The sequence below is a fragment of the Cannabis sativa genome, chromosome 1 (assembly GCF_029168945.1).
Source record: "Cannabis sativa cultivar Pink pepper isolate KNU-18-1 chromosome 1, ASM2916894v1, whole genome shotgun sequence".
In the NCBI taxonomy this organism is placed as follows: domain Eukaryota; kingdom Viridiplantae; phylum Streptophyta; class Magnoliopsida; order Rosales; family Cannabaceae; genus Cannabis; species Cannabis sativa.
The window spans coordinates 15,632,229-15,642,434 of NC_083601.1; positions in this window are offsets into that span (position 1 = coordinate 15,632,229).

Here is a 10,206-nt window from a genome sequence, read left to right on the forward strand (position 1 = left end):
ATGAGACAAAGGCGTTGGTTGGAATTAGTGAAAGATTACGACTGTGAGATCCTCTATCACCCCGGAAAAGCCAATGTAGTGGCCGATGCCCTGAGCAAAAAGGGTCCCGGGCAAGTAGCTAGTATGGTTCAGATCTCACCTCAGCTAGCAGAGGATATGGTTAGATCCAGCATTGAGTTTGTGGTAGGTCAGCTTCACAACTTAACGCTGCAATCTGACCTGTTGGAAAGAATAAAAGTCGCTCAGAGGACGGATCCAGAGTTAGTGAAGATCAGAGATGAGGTGTTGGCTGGTCAAGCTAAAGACTTTTCAGTGTCAGACAGCGGGATGCTTTTGTATAAAGCTAGGGTTTGTGTTCCAAATAGTGTGGAACTTAGGAATGAGATCTTTGAGGAGGCTCATTCTACCCCGTATTCTCTGCATCCCGGCACCACTAAGATGTACCAAGATCTTAAACCGTACTTCTGGTGGAGCGGTATGAAGAAGAATTTGGTAGAATTCGTATCGAGATGCCTCACTTGTCAGCAGATTAAGGCTGAACATCGAGACCACAGGTTGTTGCAGCCTTTAACCCTACCGGAATGGAAATGGGAAGATATCACGATGGATTTTGTGGTCGTTACCTAGGACCACGGGTTTATTTGATTCCATCCGGGTAGTGGTGGATCGATTTACGAAATCGCTCATTTTCTCGCCGTTAGAACAACATTTACAGTGGATCAGTTGGCAGAGTTGTATGTCAGAGAGATAGTGAGACTTCACGGGGTACCGAAGTCTATAGTTTCGGACAGGGATCCGAAGTTCACCTCCAAATTTTGGCAGAGTTTGCAGCGAGCAATGGGTACAAAGCTGAAATTCAGTACAGCGTTCCATCCTCAGACAGATGGTCAGTCCGAAAGGACAATTCAGATATTGGAGGACATGTTGAGAGCCTGTGTTATGGACTTTGAAGGCTCATGGAATAAGTATCTACCGTTGATAGAATTTTCTTACAACAACAGTTATCAGAGTACGATAGGGATGGCTCCCTATGAACTGTTATACGCTAGGAAGTGTAGATCTCCCATCCACTGGGATGAGACAGGGGAGAGGAAATACTTAGGTCCAGAGTCAGTGCAGCGAACCAATGAGGCAATAGAGAAGATAAAAGCTAGAATGCTTGCCTCACAGAGCAGACGTAAGAGTTACGAATCCGAAACGGCAGATGTTGAGTTCCAAGTAGGGGACCATGTGTTTTTACGGGTATCTCCAATGAAGGGGATCAAACGTTTCGGGAAAAGAGGCAAGTTATGCCCTAGAATTACAAGACCTTTCGAGATTCTCGAGAAGATAGGTCAAGTGGCATATCGGTTAGCATTGCCTCCAGCCTTATCAGCAGTTCACAACGTATTCCATGTCTCGATGTTGAGAAAATACGTTTCAGATCCCTCTCATATACTCAGTTATGAGAGCCTAGAACTGCAACCAGACATGACTTATGAGGAACAGCCAGTGCAGATCCTTGATAGAAAGGATAAAGTCCTTCGGAATAAGACCATAGCATTGGTCAAAGTTCTCTGGAGAAACAGCAAGGTGGAGGAAGCCACCTTGGAGCTAGAGTCAGATATGAGAGCTCAATATCCAGAGTTATTCAGGTTAGATTTCGGGGACGAAATCCTTTTAAGGGGGGGATAGTTGTAAAGCCCGCTTAGTTTAATTTGGAAATTAGCAGTTAATTATGATTAATTATGAAAATTATTTATAACTATTTAAATAATTTATTATGCTGTTATTATTGAATTCAGAGATGCATTTTTATGTCATGTAGTAGTTTGCATAATTTTACATTCTGGTGCCCGGTATTTTGGAACCCGGTGTTTGGCTCAGTAGAAATCACAACTTAGTATGTTAGTAGTTTGGGACGGGTTTATTAGACATTGGGAATGTCGGGAATGGTCGGGAATTTAGAATTTCCCAAAATACCCCTTTAGTGTTATTTATGTGGTTTTAGGGTGGAGGGGCAAATTGGTCTTTTTGCCCCATTATTAGTTTGTCTTTTAGTGATTTTTTATTAAATGAAAAATAAATGTTATTTATGATTTATTTGGCTGAAATGATATTGTTTTATGTTAAGTGGGTTGTTATTTCATTTTTACAAAACTCTACACTTAGAAAAAAATAGAAATTTCAAAGCTCTTTTCTCTCAAGCACTCTCTCTTTTTCGGCCCTCCTTGAGCAGCAAGGAAGTGGAATTTTTCTTGGTGATTCAAGCTCATTTTGAGCAGATTTTGTGATCTCTATTTGCTAGTAAGCCTTCTTCATACTTCCTTAATGTTTCTTGAAGTTTTTAAGATGAAAATGGTATGATGCATGCATGAATTTGTGGCTGTTGTTGCTATGTTTTTATGTTGTTTACAGAAGCTTAATTAGGTTTAAAATGAATGGATTATCTAGGTTTTAATGCATGCTTGCTATCTTGTTTAAAGCTATGGGTTTTTCTATGCAAAATATATGATTTTTGAAAGAAATTGTATAATCTGTTGCTGGGATGTTGCTGGATGTTTTTAGTTGTTTTCAGAGGTTATAATATGCTTGTTTAAGAGGATTTAAGTTGGTTTGAATGCATGTTAGGTGATTTTACTCAAGTTTGAGTTTAGAACTCAAAGCTTGAGCTCTAATGGTGATTTTTGATTGGGTGCAATCTGGGTGGTTTTGTTGCTGTAGAAATGTTCTAGGGGTTATATGGAATAGGTCTGGAAGGTTTGATTTGATTTGGGGTCGATTTGTGCAAGTTATAAATTTTTGATGTTGCTGCCTGCGAGGAACCGGAATTCCGGTTGTGCATCCGGAATTCCGGATGGGGTTCTGAATTTTCCCGCAACTGCATTCGGTTGGGCAACCTCTGCACGGTTGGGGAAAATTCGAAACCATAGATTTTCTCGATTTTATGTTTTACGGGGTATTGCCATGCTTTTTATCGATAGGGAAACTTTTAGTTCCTAGTTTAAGTCCGGGAAGTGATTTAGCGTGTCATTATAGTGTTGTGATTTTTATGGTTTAGGAGCCCGTAATCCGCCGCGTTAGCTTAAAGTTCCAATCGGGTTGACCGGCACACCTGAATTCGGAATCCAGGTAAGATTAGTATAACAGTATGCATATGTAAATTACATGTTTAGCGTGCATGTAGGAAGCCTGTTAGATTACATTAGTTATGTATGTTGGCTTCGAACCATCCAACCCTGTCACGTCGGTACAGGCTGGAGTATGACCAGCAGCTGGAGTATGACCGGTTCGAACGATCAGGCTGACACTTGGCTGGTGGTTCCGTACTATTGACGTATCCGGTCGGTACATGCTGGAGTATGACCAGCAGCCGGAGTATGACCGGTTCGACCGATCAGGTGGATATAGTAACACGTCTAAGACAGCCGGAGTATGACCAGGCCGAGTATGACCGGTTCGACCGATCAGGCTGTTACGTGTCAATAGTACCGTCCCTATGAACGTTCAGAACTCAGTACCGTGTTGGACACGGCAGTAGTGACTCAGTACCGTGTTGGACACGGCAGTAGTGGGACTCAGTATCGTGTTGGACACGGCAGTTAGGGTTATGATTAGGGGTATGGGCGTCTGATCATGACCATGATTATGTATGAATATTATTATGCTTTTCTTACTGAGTCTGTCGACTCACAGTTCTACGTTTATGTGTAGGTAAAGGCAAGGCTAAAGCTGATGGACCGTGAGCGAGCTTATGAAGGTTGTACATGTCGGGGCGGTTAGGCCTGGAGAGTACGATCCTCGGGACAGCGAGGCTGATTTTGTAACTAGTCGCTAGGCGACAATTATTTTGTATAAACAGTTAAATCTTTTTGTAAATGATTTTGTAATCGGGATCCCGAGTCTTTTGTAATATTATTTTATAAGTTTAATTAAAAAGCAAAAATTTTAATTAATCACGTTTTCCATAAACCTCGTTGATTAGCAACGAGCTGCACAGCATGTTTAAAAATCACGTAATACGCCTAAGTTAGTTAGGGTGTTATAGACATAATAAAAATATTATTCATTGTAACGTCCTAATGCTAAGGCACGCTACAGTGCTTTTTCAATAATTGTGCAATCTTTGCTAATCAAAGAAATTTCCCGAAAAACGTGTCAAATTAAAACTTTTGCATTAAATACTAAACTTTGTAATTTAATAAAAAGTTTACAAGTGCCGGGATCCCGATTTTTAAAACTTTACAAACTTTACTTTTCAAGCATACATTCCAAAATATACAGATTTACAGGTCGCACAGCGACTTTCAAAATACAACTCCCAGATGTCCCGAGACCGAACACTCCAGGTCGCGCTGCTTTGACATGTACAATCTCACCCGAGCTCAGGTCCACTTCTGTTCAGCCTTCGCCTTTCCTTTACCTACACATGAAAGTAGAAACTGTGAGTCGACAGACTCAGTAAGAAATGCATATAACATATCACATAAATTCTGACCTATAAATAGGCGCCCATACACCTATCTACAGGGCTTAACAGATGAGCAAGAACGTTCTAACTGCTTGTGCTACTGACCATGATATCACTCCTACTAGCACTATAATCGTGCTGTAGGACCGACACTATGTTTGTGCCGCTATGATAGCATCAATAGCATCCAAAAGTATGATTGGCCATGATATCACTCTTAACCAGTACGATGCCTGTACTGCTGAACCGACACAATGGTTGTGTCGCTATGATAGTACCAAAACATACTTTCCAGGGTGAATAACACTCTTAACCAGTACAATGCCTGTACTGCTGAACCGACACAATGGTTGTGTCGCTATGATATCACCCAAATACATACAAAGATACACACAGCATGCATATATATATCATACATATACATACACCCAGATATTTATATCACACGTTATATTCAGTTCTTACCTGTTTTCCGAATTCAAACGTGCTGGCCGACCTGAACGGAAATCTCGTGCTAGATGGATGCCCTAATCACATTTTGAAACCGGGTAAGTTACATGATTCAAAACCCTAATCCCGGGAAACCCAAAACCAAAACCCTAGGTTCTGCTATACTCTTAATGGGTTATTCTAACTCTGGAAATGGGGAAACACCCAACCGAGGCATCAAAATGGCAAAAATTGAGAAAATGAAAGGCCCGGGGAACCCTGCCAAAACCGGCTAGCCGGTTTTTGTGGCCCTGCAAACCGGCTAGCCGGTTTGCACCAGGTTTCCCAAAACCTTTCATTCAATGCCCAATCTTCCACCAAATGCAATGAAACCTTCCAGAGTACCTAATTAGGGCATAAACAATAATTTCCAACCAGTAATTCACAGAACAAGCCATCAAAACCTAAGTTGCCATTAAAGCCCAAAGCTTTGAATTCAAAGCTCAAAGTTGCATAAAACTTACAATCAATCACTACACCAGCTGCTATGCACTAAAATTAACTCATACAAACCCTAGAATTCGAACTAAACAAACATCAAACCTTAACAGCTCCTATAACCCAAAGTCACCATTTCAAACTAAGCAAAACTTAAAAAACTAAAGAGGGGTTCACTAGGGCTTACCTTAACTTGAATCTACCAAAGTTTCCTTGCTGAAATCACCAAAAATCAGCAGCCCCCTCCCTTGTTCTTGCTGCCTTCGAAGAGAGAGAGAGAGAAGAAAGAACTTCTCTTTCAAAATGACCCTTTTTTTTTAATTTTCTTTTCTTTCTTTTATTTTCTAAATTGAGGAAAAGGTTTTAATTAAAACCCTTTGCTGAAAGTTAAATGCTAGGTGTCAAATACCTAGGGCAGCCACCTATCTCCCATTTACTCAAATGACAAAAATGCTCTTAAAGTTATAACTTAGGTATTTCTAAAGCTAGGGGTAAAATGGTCAAATTCCATAACCCCGCTCAATCCCGATAATTATTTCCTTTAAAATGTTTCCCACCAAGAAATAAGGTTCTAAACTTACCCATATGATCAATCTAGCCATCCATCGCATTTTCCGTTGTCGCCGAACAAAAATTACAAAAATATTATATTCCACATATAAACTAAATAATACCCCTAGAATTTAATAAAATCTCCGAAATTGAGAAATTATAACTCTAATATTTATTTCTAAATATTGGGATCCATTATTAAATAAATTCACAAATAATAATAAAATAATAAAAATTAGTGCTAATTGCCTTTACTAATCCAAATTATTAGAGCGATCATTACAATTATTCCCCCGTTAAAAGGATTTCGTCCCCGAAATCTAACTTGAATAGCTCTGGATGTTGAGTCCTTATATCCGACCCCGATTCTCAGGTGGCTTCTTCCACCTTACTATTCCTCCAGAGTACTTTAACCAGTCCAATAGTCTTGTTCCGAATAACTTTTTCCTTTTTATCCAAAATCTGTACAGGTTGCTCCTCATAGAATAAATCTAGTTACAGTTCAAGGGCTTCATAACTCAAGACATGGTCGGGTCTGATACGTATTTCCTCAACATAGATATGTGAAATACGTTATGAACAGCCAATAACGCTGCTAGCCGATATGTTACCTGCCCGACCTTCTCGAGTATCTGAAATGGCCCAATGAACCTAGGGCTTAACTTACCCTTCTTCCCGAAGCGTCTAATACCCTTCATTGGTGAAACCCGCAGGAAAACATGTTTCCCTGCCTGAAATGTAACATCTCTATGCTTCGGATCAGCATAACTTTTCTGCCTGCTTTGAGCAGCAAGCATCCGAGCCTTGATCTTATCAATAGCTTCATTGGTCCTCTGCACTAATTCTGGACCCGAGTACTTCCTTTCTCCTGTCTCGTCCCAATGAATAGGAGAACGACATTTTCTACCATATAACATCTCATAGGGAGCCATCCCTATTGTACTCTGGTAGCTATTGTTGTAGGAGAATTCAATTAAAGGCAAGTACCTACTCCATGAACCCTCAAAGTCCATGACACAGGCTCGCAGTAGGTCTTCTAAAATCTGAATAGTTCTTTCTGATTGACCATCAGCCTGAGGGTGAAAGGCTGTACTAGACTTTAACTTGGTACCCATAGCCTTCTGAAGACTCACCCAAAACTTCGATGTGAACTTTGGATCCCTGTCTGATACAATGGATTTAGGGGCTCCATGGAGACAAACTATCTCCTTCACATACAATTCAGCATATTGATCCACTGAATATGTAACTTTCACTGGTAAGAAGTGAGCTGACTTTGTGAATCTGTCCACGATAACCCAAACAGAATCATACATTTCAGTAGTTCTAGGCAAACCAGTTACAAAGTCCATTGCGACGTCCTCCCACTTCCATTCTGGAAGGACTAAAGGCTGTAATAACCCTGCCGGCCTCTGATGTTCAGCCTTAATCTGCTGGCAGGTTAAACACTTGGACACGTAGTCCACCACATCTCTTTTCATCCCATACCACCAGAAGTAGGGTTTTAAATCCTGATATATCTTGGTGGTTCCCTGATGCAACGAATAAGGCGTGGTGTGAGCTTCATCAAGTATCTCTTTCTTAAGCTCACCCACACTAGGAACTCAAACTCGAGCTTTATATAACAACATTTCATTGTTCGAGACTGAAAAGCCTCTAGGCCGACCAGTTATTACTTTGTCTCGAACCTTAACTAGCTCAGGATCTTCCCGCTATGCCTTTCTGATTCTCTCTAACAGATCAGATTGGAGTGCTACATTATATAATTTCTCGACCATGAACTCAATCCCTACACTAACCATTTCCGAGGCTAGTTGAGGGGCTATCATAACTGGGGTATAAACTTGCACGAGACCTTTTTTTGCTTAAAGTATTGGTTACAACATTGGCTTTCCCGGGGTGATACAGTATTTAAGACACTTATGATCAGCATAAATCTCACGCTTTTCACCGTAAAAATAATGTCGCCAAATCTTTAGAGCAAAAACCACAGCAGCGAGCTCTAAATCATGAGTTGGATAACGCTGCTCATAATCTTTCAGTTGACGAGAGGCAAAGGTTAAAACTCTGTCAGCTTGCATCAGCACACATCCCAGACCATATCTGGATGCATCAAATTATACCACAAATTTCTCTTGATCTGATGGCAAAGCTAACACCGGAGCTGTTATCAAACGTTACTTCAACTCCTGAAAGCTTGACTCACACTTATCTGACCACACAAATCTCTGATTTTTCTTAGTCAATTCGGTTAGGGGCATAAAAAGTTTAGAAAATCCTTCGACGAAACGTCGATAATACCCTGCTAACCCGAGAAAACTTCAAATTTTCGTCACAGACTTGGGTCTCGGCCAATTCTTCACTGATTCCACCTTGTTTGGATCGACCATAATTCCATTCTTCCCAACAATATGTCCCAGAAAGGACATTTCAGACAACCAGAATTCGCACTTTTTGAACTTGGCATACAGCTTGTGATCCCTAAGTCGTTGTAACACCATTCGAAGATGATGCTCGTGCTCCTCTTCTGACCGAGAGTATACAAGAATGTCATCGATAAACACTATAACGCAGTTATCGAGGAAATCCTTGAACACCTTATTCATGAGATCCATAAAGGCCGCAGGAGCATTAGTCAATCCGAATGACATTACCAGAAACTCATAGTGCCCATATCTGGTTCTAAAAGCAGTCTTCGGTATGTCCTCCTCCCGAATTCTGAGTTGGTGATAACCCGACCGTAAATCAATCTTTGAAAACACAGTCTTTCCCTGAAGCTGATCGAACAAATCGTCGATTCTGGGCAACGGGTACTTATTCTTAATCGTCAGATTGTTAAGTTCCCGATAATCAATACACATTCTGAGGGAATCATCTTTCTTTTTCACAAAGAGAACCGGAGCTCCCCAGGGCGATACACTGGGTCGAATAAACCCAATGTCCAGCATCCCCTGAAGTTGCAACTTAAGCTCCTTGAGTTCTGCTGGAGCCATCCTATATGGAGCTTTAGAAACAGGTTCGACTCCAGGTGCCAAATCAATAACAAAATCAATCTCTCGCTGTGGCGGCAATCCCGGCAACTCCTCGGGAAACACATCAAGAAAATCTTTCACTACCCGGACTACCTCAGGCCCAAATGTTTCAGGTCTGCTGAAGTCAAATACCACCGCTAGAAATCCTACACAACCATTGCATAGTAAATCCCTAGCTCTCAGCACAGAAATAACCGAGATCCGAGACCCCTGAACCGATCCAACATAAACAAATGGATCTTCACCTTCCGGCTGAAAAATCACCATTTTACGCCTACAATCTATACTGGCCGAATACTTGGATAAAAAATCCATTCCCAGTATAATATCAAACTCAGTTAGTTCCAGTTCTATACGATCAACGCTCAACTCCCTATCTTTGATCCTAACTGGCATAGACCTAATACGCCTATTGGAGACCACCAACTCCCCACTAGGCACTCGGGTTCCAAACCCTCTTTCTAAAATATCCCAAGGCCTACCCAAAAATGAATTATTCTCATAGCTACATATGAACATGTAGCTTCCTAATCAAATAACACAATATAAAAGAAGTCGTTTACAAGGAACTGACCTGCCACTACAGAAGGGCCTACTGCATCATCAGTTTGAGCATTAGCATTCACCGGGGTAGGAACAAATACCGCTTTCTGCTCTTGTTCTTCTTTCTCCACCTGTGGGCAATCTTTCTTAAAATGCCCAACCTTGCCACATTGAAAACATACCTTTCGGTTGCATTCTCCGGGATGATGTTTCATGCAACGTGGGCACTCAGGGTAAGAATAACCCTGACGTCCTCCCTTGCCTTGAAACCTTCGGAACCGCTTGTTCTGTCTTAAACCCACCACTGATGACGTAGGTTTCCTCTTTTGCTCAATCATGGAGCTCCTACCACTTTCACCATAATCTGGATTCAGGCAGGTAATATTCTGACCCTCTGCCATAATCTCCTGAGGTCTCATAATAATTTCCTCAGGGCTTTCAGTCCAAGAAGCATTCTCCACATTTGAACCTCCCTGAAAGTCTGAAGGTTCTTGGATCCAAATCTTTCCATGTAATGGTTCCAGAGTACCAGCCATTCCATGCTTCGCGGGTAATACCGAATCAAAAATGATTGGCATATGCGGTAAAGTTACTACAGGAGACCTTTGCTGTTTCAACCTCTGAATCTCTTCTTCATGTCGTTGAATCACAGCTTCCATTTTTGCAAACCTTTGCTCCAAATCCAACGGAGCCTGTGACGGA